We start from the raw sequence: 12749 nt of genomic DNA, 5'->3' as shown, positions 1-12749 counted from the left end.
TAACAATTTAGTAACCCATCTAAAGACTAAGCCTTTCCCCCCCTTTTTATATATTTACCTAACCAATGTCACATGTAAAAATTGACTAAAAAGAATTGCTCTATGTCATGGCCTCTCCACTTAACGTTTCAAGTCCTCATTGTCTCATAAATGTCATAACATTTTTGCAGCTTAGTTTTTTGATAAGGATGCAATGAAGTCCTTTCATTGCCATGGTTGCTTTATCTCTCTTTTAACCATAAGTGCCAGCTCAGTCTTTTCTTTTTCCTCACAATTTGTTGAAGGAATCATGCCTCTCTTAACACACACACACACACACACACACACACACACACACACACACAGTGGGTTCTGCCAGTTGCAGCCCTGTGACATAGCCTAACATGTGCTGACATCCCTTGTACTTTCTATGAGTTATTGGAAGGATAATAACAGTCTACAGTCTAGATAAGATTCAAGTTTGACTTGAGGGACAAGATCACTTTATAAATGGTATTGTGGTCTATTGTCAGGAGGAGCATACTGTTTTGGGTTGTGTTTTTCATTTTTCTTAGGAGTTAGCACTGGTGTTCAGGCGACCAGTCCTTTCACCATTGTCTCTCCAATCATTACGGTTTTCTGAGGTTGTTCTTTAGTATATTCCACTGGGAACAATATATATGGCTTTTTTTTTTGCATGCTGATAACAGTTTGTCCTTGGCTTTGAGTCTTGGAAGTCAGTTTAGCTACATATAAAATCCTTGGCTCACGTTTTCTTTCCTTGAGTATCTGAAATATGTTATTGCTTTTTTTGTTTCTTTTTAAAAAGGCATTGTTTTAATCAATCTGACAGAAATTTGATATCCATTCTTTTTTAACTGTCCCTGTAAAATCTCTGTGATATGAGACCATGACCTTCTTATTCGTTCTGTTGGAAATTTGTTTTTCTTAACTTTGGCGGGGGGGGGGGGGTGGGCTATGACAGCTCCCATAACTTCACAGCATGCAAGTTCTCTCTTTTGTTGTTTTTATGAAATGTTAATATAACATATCTATTGTATTATATGTCTACTATAATATTTTATAACATGCAGGTGGAGGCTATTTCAGGTGCAATATTAAGGCCAAATATTTGAGGCACTTGCCTTCACTTTTTTTTTTTTTTTTGATTCAGATGGCCCCTGTGCACTTGATTTTGTCACCAGGGTGTTTGCTTTTGTTTTTGTTCCACAAAGACAGGGGAGCAAATAGCACACCAAGGTTCAGAACAGTAACAGACCGAAACACACCCTGCAGCCCTGTCTGCAGCTGTCTGTCAGTGCTCTGGGAGCAACGCAGATGACTGGAACTCAGACAATGGCCATGGAGGACAGTGGTGCCGAGGGCACTTTGTCATAGAGAGCCAGTACAGTGTGGCCTACCGGCGCGGACTCTGGAATCTGACCCCTGGCTTTCAAATCCCAGCTCTATCCCCTAGAATCAGTGCCATTTGGGCAAGTTTCTTAACCTCTTTATGCCTAAGTTTCCTCATTTATAAAAAGAAAGTAGTAGCAATTACCTCCACTTATATTACTTATATGTAGTTCTTGACACACCAATGCTCAACTCCTAAAACTTCACTCAATTCCTCCTTAAAAGTTCTGAGGTAAATTCAAGTCACTAAGTACATTTAATTAATGAGATTTTACTTTTGAATTTAATGAAAGTGAGATAAATCACTGTTCAAATTAAAATAAAGATTTCTTCTAGGTATTTTTGATCTTTATAAGATTAAAATTGCATTTTTCCTGTCCTTTTGTAAATTTGCCATGGTGGTAGTCTAGACGTTGGCAACTTGCCAAGTATGTAGGTGGACACTTCATTTTGAAATACTGAATTTTGTATCATGCTGAAGCTATTAAGCTTTAAAAAGTCATCCGACTGCTCATCTGATAGTCATTTTTGTTTTACTTTTCCTCTTTGAAAACAGAAATAAAGAGTCTACTTGGACTTCTTAGGCTCTCCCTGTTATTCATAATTTAAGCAAGGAAAATATTTCCGAAAGGGGATGGAAGTTATCCCAAACATTTAAAAGTTACAACTGTACGGGGATTTGACATCAGTTAATTTTTACAGGGGTAGTTATATGTGTTATGTTCTCATGAACTCCACCTTGTCCCCAGGAACAGAAATTCAAGGCCTCTCGCTGCTCTATAGCACAGTCAGACGCCTGATGCCTGTTTTTATTTATTTTAGTAACACAGACAGAGCAATTAGAAAGAAGAGTGACATAGTCCTTATGTTCATTTGAATGATAGAGAAATAACATCTTCCTGCTCGGGTGAAGTTGCAGAGAATAATTTTAGTTGCAGTCTTGAGTAAGCACAGATATCTATAAATTCCGCTAAATTATTGCCTGATTTCGAGCAGACAGGCACATGCTAGCTTTATATTATCTTATATGAATACCAGGTCTGTGCCTCACTCTCACTTGATTCTATGGTCCATCATCTATACGGCTCATAAATCCTGGTGACCTCGAGGAGAACAAAAAGAAAAGTAAACAGTCTTTCCTGTTATTTTAAATAGACACACTCTCTCTTATTTTGAGTATAATGAAAGGTTTTCATTCACTGGTATCTTCATTATTGCATAAAAAAGTAGATCAGTTCAGCAGTAGGGGTTTGGTTTGAAGCATGCATAAACCCAGAGGTAAAGAGCTATGCCCACTGGAGATCATGCTTGGGGAGCTGGATTAGTGCCATGTACAATAATCATGAAATTAAAATTGACATTATAAAATTGAGGACCTGGAACACATAATAATCCTAGAAAAACACTTCAGAGAAGAATGAGGAGTGATTACTAATCATACTAAGAACTCAATAATCTTTTTTTAGAGATAAATATTAAACTGAACATTTTGCACTTATTGAGGCAGTATTTAAAAAATGATTACATCTCCAGTTACAGGTTGGGAATTTTTTCTGGGACCTATGACAGGATGTTTTCTCTTAAGTTTTTTTTTTCATTTTAACTAGAAAAGGAAAAACCTTCCTTGCCAATTTTTTGAACCCTGTCTAAATGATATACTTATATTCAAGAATGTAGTTGTTAGAAAGTACTGTTATCTATTTAAAACTTACGGAAACACTTCATTTTTAAGGCAACATTAACTAGAGTTGAATTATGGAGCGATTCTTCCGGAAGTTCATGTCAGAGGAATGTTATTGCCAAATAAATCCACTGTGATCAGTTGAGCGACAGTGAATAGGAAAAGCACTTAAAATAATTGGACACTCAGGGGTACCTTTCCAAAGTCTGTTGTGACATGTTAGCTGTGTCACTCCCATTAAAACCAGTGGGGGTTTTGAGGTTGAAATTCATCTTTACAGATTAAAGCCTTCCTTCTTAACACGTGGCTCTGTAGAAACCATCAGACAAGCCTGGGGTAGGAACACATCAAATGTTTTTTTGGAAAACAGTGGTACTAATTCTTTTCTCCTCATATTTGTCTTTATAAACTTTCTAGTTATAAGTGTCAATGCACTCAACTGAAGAAGGAAAGAAAAGATATGATGTTTACACTGGAATGTATGCATTAAAAGCATGATTTTTGCAGGTGGTTCAATGGGTGAGAAAATTAACTATTGCTTTTTTTTTAATGTCTTATATTTCATCCAAAAACATGTTCTTCTTAGATTTTCACTCCCTCTGCTGGTACACAGATAGATGCCTAAATTTCTACTAGGAGGACTAGAGGACTTTTACATAAACCGAGTGGAAATGCCTCTAAGATTGCTTTGGGGAGGATTGAAGAAAAATGTGATTTTTTTAATTATACAGAGCCAGTTTCCATATGTAACCTGAAAAATAAAAGCATGCTTATTTTACTTATTATGCAAGAGAATGTAATGGAGTTTTTACTGATTTTTTTTTTGAAATGGGACGAAGAAATGTGATTCTTCCTATTATTGATTTTAGAGAAATTTTGTAATATTGTCAGAAAATATTAGTCAGTGTTCATATTTGTCACATGCCCTGGTTCATGCTATACAAATCGAAACTATTTTTATTGCAATTTTAAGTCTATTGTAATGATATTCAGCTGTAATATTTCAGTGATATTCTGAAAAAATACATTAGTTACGAAATCAATAAATACTAGAGAGAAGGATAAAATCTGGCTTCCAGTACCTGCTTGGTCACTTAATAGTTGTATGTTCAAGGACAATTTATTTCCCTTCTTTGGTCCTATTTTCTCCATCTGTAAAATCAGAGTAATAAACCCTCCCCATCAAGACAGTTGTGAGAGTAAACGATCGACTGGAGGTTTAGCACCAGCAGCTCAGGTGATGATGGTCTCTATCCCAGATTAATGGTAAACCTTCCAACTGGCCTCAAAAAGCTGAATGAAAAAATAGATTGAGAGAACACCGATAAATGAATGGCTTAAAAGTAGCGGGTTAATTAGGCTCTGATTCGTTCTGTTCTTCTGAATCCATTCCCCGGTTTCAAAAACAACACCAGTGGTGAGCCGAAGGCGCTCATGTGGACAGGTGCATGACTGTGAGGGCAGTTATTGCTGTGATCCTGTTATGTCCCTAAATGTAAGCCTCTAGCATTAGAACCAAGTCAGAAATCGGATGCATGGTGGAGTCTCTGTTTTAACACAGATCGTGCATTGAATTCAGTGTTTTTCTTATCATGTTTCACTATGACTAAATTTAAAAAAAAAGAATTTTGCTATTTCTCTAAATACCCTTGCCTGATTTGCTTTCCACATTTTTGTTTCTACCTACCTAACATTTCCTTAACGAAAGCCTTGTTTTTCATCCAAGTCACCAAACTGAAGTCTTTCTTTCTGCAGTGCATCATTTATTCCTTGGAATAATGTGCCCTGGCATTTCCTAGGGTGGCTCTTACAGAATCCAGGAGAAGAAACGAGAGGGAACTTTATGAGGAGGCAGCACAGGATGCAAATGTTAGCCAGACCCTCAAAACCATCAGTGACTCTCTGGGGAAATGACCCTGGGAGCTGAGGACCACTGCTTTGATAATTTTAAGAGGTCCGTTGTTTATCATAAATTGTCTCTCTCTGTGAAGTAACAGCAGCAGTATATATGATTATAAATTGCTTCCCAGTGTCCCCCCTCTGGCACTCACCCATGTGGCCAGAATGTGTGTGTGTGTGTGTGTGTGTGTGTGTGTGTGTGAGAGAGAGAGAGAGAGAGAGAGAGAGAGAGAGAGATTGGGGGAGGGGAGGGAAAGAATGTTTAGAAATGGAGGAGGGGCAGGGCTGGATACAGTTGGTCTCCTTTAGTTCGAAAGGGTACAAAGGGTCAGGGAATTGGGGAGAAGTGAGAAAAAATAAACTGAGGTCATCTAATAACAGAATGTCGATTTTGGAACACGTAAAAGATTGTTTGATTTAAAACCCTCATTTGGCAGATGAGAAAATGCATGCCCAGAGAGAAGTGGATTAATCGGTCATTCAAAATCTGAGACTTGAGCTTAGATTTGCGAACTATAAGACTTGAAACACCTTCCTGCCTCTCCATGCTCTTTACGTTCTATTCTTGCAGAGTAGTTCGGATAAAATGTTTTAAAAGCGAAATGAAAGTGCAATACTAACTAAGTATACAATTAATCTAATTACCCTAACAGGGAAATCTTGAAACCAGTTTTGTCCTTTGGATATATTCCACTAGAAATAAACACTCAAACTTTTCTGTTCAAAATCACTAGAAATAAGACTTTTTTGATAGTCCATTAGTAGGGGGTTGTTTTAAGCACACTTGTTACTTATTTCCTATTTCTAAATTCTGCTTTTCAAAGTTTTAATTTTATTTCTTTAATTTTTACTTTTTTCCCCATTACTATCTATCCCCTCTATCCCCTCTTCCATCGACTCCCACTCTCTCCCATACTGTTGCCTGTGACCGAGAGTTAGTTGTTTTTCTCTTTTTTTTGATGAAACATTTGCATCCAAAGTCAAAACTATAAGATCGAATATATTCAGAGACAATTTGCTTTCAAATACCATGTATGTACACACACACCTACTTCTATCTGCATCTGCGTAAACATTTTGTTAATTCTTATTTCAAAATGCAATTGCTTCTTTTTGAAGAAAAGAGAACATTAAATGTGTGTATGTCTTCATATGTATATAATTATTTTCTCTATTCCTTTTCTTCACAAAAAATACATACGACGAGGATAACTTTGTACGTCGCTTTTTTCACTTGGTCATATTTCTTGGCGATCATTCTGAAGAAGTTTGTAGAGATCTGCCTTGTTCGATTACATTTGCACAATACATTGCGGGATGTATCATAGTTTACTCAGGCAGCAGCTCACTTTTGTTAGACATTTGGATTATCTCAATCTTTGGCAGCAAAAAATAGCCTTGTCTCTGTATTCTTTATTGTTTTTTGGCAGCATATATCAAGAGTTTTTTCAAAGGATACTGCAAAGGGAAAATGAATGTATACTTTTTATAGCTATTGCAAAATTCCCTTTCAGTGGTGTTGATCCATTTTGTATACATATCGGCCTTGTATGAATGCACCCTCTTTTTTTTTGATAGCCTCTCCAAGAATAGCATATTGTGAAAGTTCTAAATACTGGCCCATCTGATAGGTGAAAATAGTAACTCTGAGGCATTTCAATGGCATAGTTAACACATTTGGAATGTCTCCAACTGATAGAATAAGTGATCAATTATATTATGCCTGTGCACCTCCCAATAAACCCTTTCTGAGGTAGGCATTAGTGTCAAAGCTGTGCTAGTTCAAAGCCAAGCAGAGAGCACAGATGAAGGGACAGCCTGGCATAAACTCATGTAGACCAGACCAGCTCAGTGCAATGAGTCTCATCCGCAATGTTCTCAAACTCACCACCAGAAAAGAAGGATCCAAATGTTTTTGCATTGAAGGTTTTATTATTCACACTCCTTAAGTGGTCACTTAATAATCTTCAAAAAGATATAAAAGTCATGAACTTTAAGCATTTTTCATTTTTTAGCATAAGGATAGGAGAATTCTTGACACAATACACCCTCATATTTTCTACTTTAAACACTCATGACTCATGCAACTTTATAACTTCTTTGCAGATGATGTGAATTTTATGTGTCAGAGATTCTTTTTTCATATTTTGATATCAAAACTTTTTTACATTTTACACACTCTTGCAAAAGAGTTTGAAATTTATAAACTCTTCTGGGGAAATATACAATAGATGTCTTCAGAAAGCACATTTCTCACTGTTTCTCATTTATATTCTGAAAACACAAGGAAACAAGAACCAGATACCATTTATATGTTTGTACCTCTGATTAAATTAGACACTTGTGGTAAATCAAAATGTATTTTTTTAAGTGAAGGAATAAGAAGCCAAATTGCTATTTGGGCTGGAGATTTTCTAGAGAGAAAAATAAGCACATTGTTTTGATTTGGTCAATGCATCAGTAAGTTTAATTTTCCATCACTAGAGAGATGCTGTAATACCTTATGCAAACATGATTTGTAACCTTCTAACCCCTTTTATTCTGAGCACACAAAATTAAACTATTTTTCATCTGTAACAAACTGCAGAAACATCAGCATGGAAAAGTCATTCTTTGCTTCCTCTCTGTATACCAGTGACTTAAACAATATAAAGAAACAGAATAATGTTTTTCAAAATAGTCATTCATTGGCCTGCTGATACAAAAATTATAGAATTACACTTGAAACCATTAGATAGTCCCATTAGCTACCCTCTTTTGTTAATAGACAAAGTCAATTGTCACCATCACATTTTTCCATAGGGGGAAAAATTTTGCTTTCAAGGAGTTACATCAACTTGTTTTCGGAGTGATAAGTAATCTAAACTGTTTTTTTCTAAAAACTGCCATTTTGGACAGCTTACATTTTGTTTTGTTTTCTGTAATAATAGATACAATTACCATCTAGATAGCCAAGATAATAGTGTCATAAGCTTATGACATATTAATTTTTAATCACTCTAATCTAATTCACCGAGGGGAATCAAGCCAACTTTCCACATGGACCGTGGCAGGGGCCGCGGCAGCGGGCCGCCTCCGTAGCTTCATAGGGTGACCTGAGGAGCCTCCCTGCCACCGAGTATTTCCCTCATCAGGTGTGATGTGGTATCCAAAAATACTATTATAAACATATTCTGCCTGATGAAGGCATTCTTCTTTAAATATGCTGTTTATCAACACTCTCTTGGTAGGGTTTCTAAAAACTCAATTGCTCACATCCTACCAACCTACTCTATAACGATCTCCTAGAAATGGACGCCAAAACCTAAGAATCTCTTCCGTTTTAGTTTTTGTTTTGAATGTTGACTTTGATAGGCTTTCCGTTGGGGAAACCACTGAGTGACGGGGCTGCAGTTTTCACATGTCTGTTACATGGCAGCTGCCCCATGAACGTGGGAACATGGGAATGTGGCAACGTGACACTGGTGTTCACACGTCTCGTGAGCCCCAGGCATCTTACTGCCAGCACGGAAAAGGTAGTTTTACAGCTTCACTTTGTTTCCACATGTGTCCTGTCTCTTCACGTTTTCTCTTCATTATCAAAACATGTTCAGAAGAATATGATAATTGTGATCATGGTGGAGTTTTAGAGTTAATGTGACTCAATGTGTGTGAACCCATCTGAAATGGGAGTCTAATGGTTAAATAAGAAGACATTCTTCTAAACCTTTCCTTTTAAGGTTAGGATTGTCAAAGCTAGCTCAGAAATCCTTTACTCCTTGATAATACCTGTGCCTGCATTTATAGAACTCTTTACGATTTATAACCCAGTTTCTAAATGATGTTTTCATTTGGTGATGAAAACAAATCCATGCACAATAGCTTTATTATAGAAGCAGAGACTCAAAAAAGAAGCAACAACCCTAGGGAGATATTTCAAACAGGGGCTGCAGTCCAAGGCTTTGGAGTTGGACAGGTCACAGTTCAAAGCTCAGCAATACCATGGAATCCTAAGCCAAGTATTTAACTTCTCCAACTCACCTTTCCTCATCTGTAAAATAGAAATAACAGGGTTGTTTTATAGATTGAAATTGTTAGCATTACTTTTATAAACAATGCAGTGCTGAACAACTTAGTTGTGGGACAACTGAGATGAAGCTCTGGTTCTCTTAGAGTTTGTTGCTCTTTCCTTTCAAACACATCTTAGATGCATCCCATCGGGTCCCCCTCAAAGGATACAGCTAGCAGAGGGTTGGACAGGAATGCAATACAGTGTGGGAAAGGTTTGAGAGTAGATGCATACATTCAAGGCTAAGGGCATTGTGAGGGACAGCGGGCTGCTTAGGCATTGTGATAACTGAGAACATGATGGATAATTAATAAAAAAGTGAAAGACTGTGAGTGAGTGAGTAGTATACAGGCCTGACTTAACTCAAATAGTCTTTGCTAATTCCATTAAAATCCTGAGCTACAACAATGTTTGAAGTAAGATTTTTAAAATATATAAATATTAAATCAATGTTTTATTATGCATAATTTCAATCAACTAGTTCACAGAATTGCCAGTGAACCTCCTCATTCACTGTGGACCACCTAGATCCTGCACTTGACATTTTGTTGTATTTGCTTTATCACAATATCTGTCTGTCCATCCATCACACATTGGGTTACATTACAGAGCAGACGTTTTGATTTTAGGGATCCCAAGTCTTTTATAAAAGATACTCAGCATCCTTTCTCTCTACTCTAAAGAGAACCTCTACCTGAAATGTAGTACTTTGTCATTTTGTTGTATAATAATTTTGATCGCCTCTCAACATGCTCTATAAAGCTGATGTGCAAAGCCAGTCATTTATTTAGTGGCAAAACTGGCTGGATGCTGACCAGGAACAGCCCAGTTCTGCTTTGTCAAATGCTGTTTTCATTGCCTGTGTTGTCACCCTGTCAAGGCGGTACCCTGGTTACATGGGAGTTGAGGTCTTTCCACTCCCCTTCAAGGTAGATATGATGATATTTGCAGTGCTGCTTATTCTGACAGCACACAATAAGAATGGGTTTCAGGTATTGTGGATTAAATATTGGTATTCTCCCAAAATTTCTATTCTTCTTCTCTGATCCTTAATATGATGGTATTTGGAGGTGGAGCCTTTGGGAGGTAATTAGTATACTAGGTCATGGGGATAAGAACCTTATCATGAGATTAGAGTCTATAAAAAGGAAGAGAGAGAGAGAGAGAGAGAGAGAGAGAGAGCCCTCTCTCTCTGCATGTGCATGCACCCTGGAAAGGCCCCATGAGAGGCAGCTGTCTACAAGTCAGGAAGAAGGCCTCCACCAAAAACTGAATGGCCAACAGTCTGATCTTTGACTTCCCAGTTTCCAGAACTATAAGAAATAAATGCCTATTGTTTAAGCCACTCAGTCTATAGTATTTTGTTATAGCATCTCAAAGAGACTAAGACAGAAGATTGCCAAATAATAGAGGTATAGGAAACTGTGAACTATAAGAATTTAAAGTTAAAACCACTTTTCCTCCTTAGTTCCTGTAAGGTTTACAAAATTCCTCCTTCTATTTTAAAGAGAAATGGTATATGAACTGGTTTTGTAAGACTACTTGAGCATCAAGTCATTCTAAGCAAACAATATTCCGATCACATAAGGGTAAACAAATCACAAACATATGGACTGAATTATCTCTGAAATACATTGGAGTGTAAACAAGAAGGGGAAGGGGGAGTGTTTTGCAGGATGCCAAATCCTCTCGGGCACTGCCAAGCCCACGTTAGTTTGAGAAGAGGTGGAACACTTTTAGAACTTTCAAAAAGCAATCAGAGCCTACGAGTCCTAGAATCTAAGGTGATAGACTCTTAAGAATCTGAAGCACACTGAAAAATGCTATAAGGCACATGTGTGCTAGTAAAGGTATCAGTGGTGAGGGATTGTATTTTTGCTTATGAGAGTTGTATTTGCCCAAGTTTTATTTATTAAAGCAAATGAACAAAACAGTCATATTTCAGGTTATCTTGCCATGAGAAAATCTCACATTCAAGGCAACATTACTTAGAGTTTATTTATAATTACTTACAGCTGCCTCTTCATCCAATTTGTAAATATTGATCCATAGACTTGCAAAAGTGACTACCCATCAGTATCAGAATTTCTTCAGAATACTACAGTTAGAATGGTAGGTTGTAGCCATATTTTAATGCTTCTTTAGAATGGAGCTCTCAAGATCTTTTTTATAATAGTTAACAGGATGTTCATGCATTGGACATTTTTTAAATCTCCTAATCACATAATCGTCAATACTGTTGAGAAAAAGACAAGTTCTCTGCTGCAATTCTGGAGCACAGGGAATAGCCCTCCCGCCCCACCCCCGCCCCCGCCCCAGCCATGACACTCACTGCAGGAGCACCTCTGCTAGATGGGCCGTGAACAGCTTCACCTCCAACAGGCACTTGCATGTTCACTACAGCTGTTTCTGCTGACACACGGTAATTAGTATAAACACACTACAACATAATTTCAAGTATTTATACTATAATTGCACATTTTAATTTCAGTCATTAAACATATTTAGAGTGCATTAATTTTAAAAGTAATTACTTTAATTGTAGCATGAATATAATCAAACCTAATGCACTAGATCTGGTACTAAATTCATTTCAGCACATGCTTGAGCCCGTGAACTGCTCTGTTCAAATATGCTGAACCCCTTATGTTTTAATTTTGATAAGCTAGTTTTCAAATCAGAACTTAGTAGAGGAGTGCCTCCTGAAAGCCTCTTTCTCTCTGTCTTAAAAAAGTTGTCGGGAGATATTTTATGTGCTCAGTCCTGGCTGTGTGGGATGTACCATGCCAGGTCCTGAGGTGTGTGATGCTCTTGGGACTCTCTCAGGGCACTTAGGGGCCTTGACTCAGTGCTGAGGAGGAAATAAGAAACATATATTACAAGGAAATATCTGTGAAACCATGTCCTAATCTTGGTGGTTGTGACTGAAATTATGTGANAGAACTTAGTAGAGGAGTGCCTCCTGAAAGCCTCTTTCTCTCTGTCTTAAAAAAGTTGTCGGGAGATATTTTATGTGCTCAGTCCTGGCTGTGTGGGATGTACCATGCCAGGTCCTGAGGCGTGTGATGCTCTTGGGACTCTCTCAGGGCACTTAGGGGCCTTGATTCAGTGCTGAGGAGGAAATAAGAAACATATATTACAAGGAAATATCTGTGAAACCATGTCCTAATCTTGGTGGTTGTGACTGAAATTATGTGACTACCATGGGTCTTAAGAAATACATGTGAAAGGATTTAGTGGTAAAGGGGCAGAAGGCCTCCAAGTTATTTAGAAATGGTCAGAAAATAAAAGAGAGAAAGGGAAAAAGAGAATAACAAACACATGGGGCAAAACGTTTTTAAAAAGTGGTGAGTCTAGTGAACAATCATATTTAAGTTCCTTGCATTCTGTCTGCAACCCTTAAGTAAGCTTGAAGTTATGTAAAAATAAAAATAAAACATCTATAGAAACCTTTATTTAGAGAAATTGCCAAGGCCTTAATCTAGATCAAGATGTTTATATAAGAAGTTTCACTCTTAGGAATCTCTCCCAGGGAAATAATTGGAAAATTATTTATTGTAGCTTTGTTTATAATAACAGCCCCTTGTAAAACATTCTAAATAGCCCAGAGAAAGAGAGGCAAGTAGTGAGATCAGAAATGGCCAACAGCATTTAAGATGTAGGAGGAAGTAAAGGAGCTGTGAAAATCAAACAAACAGACAGACAAAACCTACCACCACCCACCCAAAG

The 12749-nt window shown here is 37.4% G+C and overlaps 1 protein-coding gene and 1 non-coding gene across 4 annotated transcripts in view; one reads left to right on the top strand and one right to left on the bottom strand.

Annotated features, from left to right (window-relative positions):
* The window catches only part of AGMO (alkylglycerol monooxygenase), a 291203-nt gene that overhangs the window by 29508 nt on the left and 248946 nt on the right, over positions 1–12749 (top strand). The gene's annotated exons all lie outside the window — the stretch shown is intronic.
* Positions 1144–1241, bottom strand: LOC118993787 (small nucleolar RNA SNORD67). The gene has a single exon (XR_005067942.1). It is a non-coding gene; the product is annotated as a small nucleolar RNA SNORD67 (small nucleolar RNA).

The sequence above is a fragment of the Sturnira hondurensis genome, unplaced genomic scaffold (genome assembly GCF_014824575.4).
Source record: "Sturnira hondurensis isolate 20B ecotype Veracruz unplaced genomic scaffold, ASM1482457v3 Scaffold0008897, whole genome shotgun sequence".
Classification (NCBI taxonomy): domain Eukaryota; kingdom Metazoa; phylum Chordata; class Mammalia; order Chiroptera; family Phyllostomidae; genus Sturnira; species Sturnira hondurensis.
Note: the sequence above shows the minus strand (reverse complement) of the source record. Positions and strands in the feature narration are given on the sequence as shown.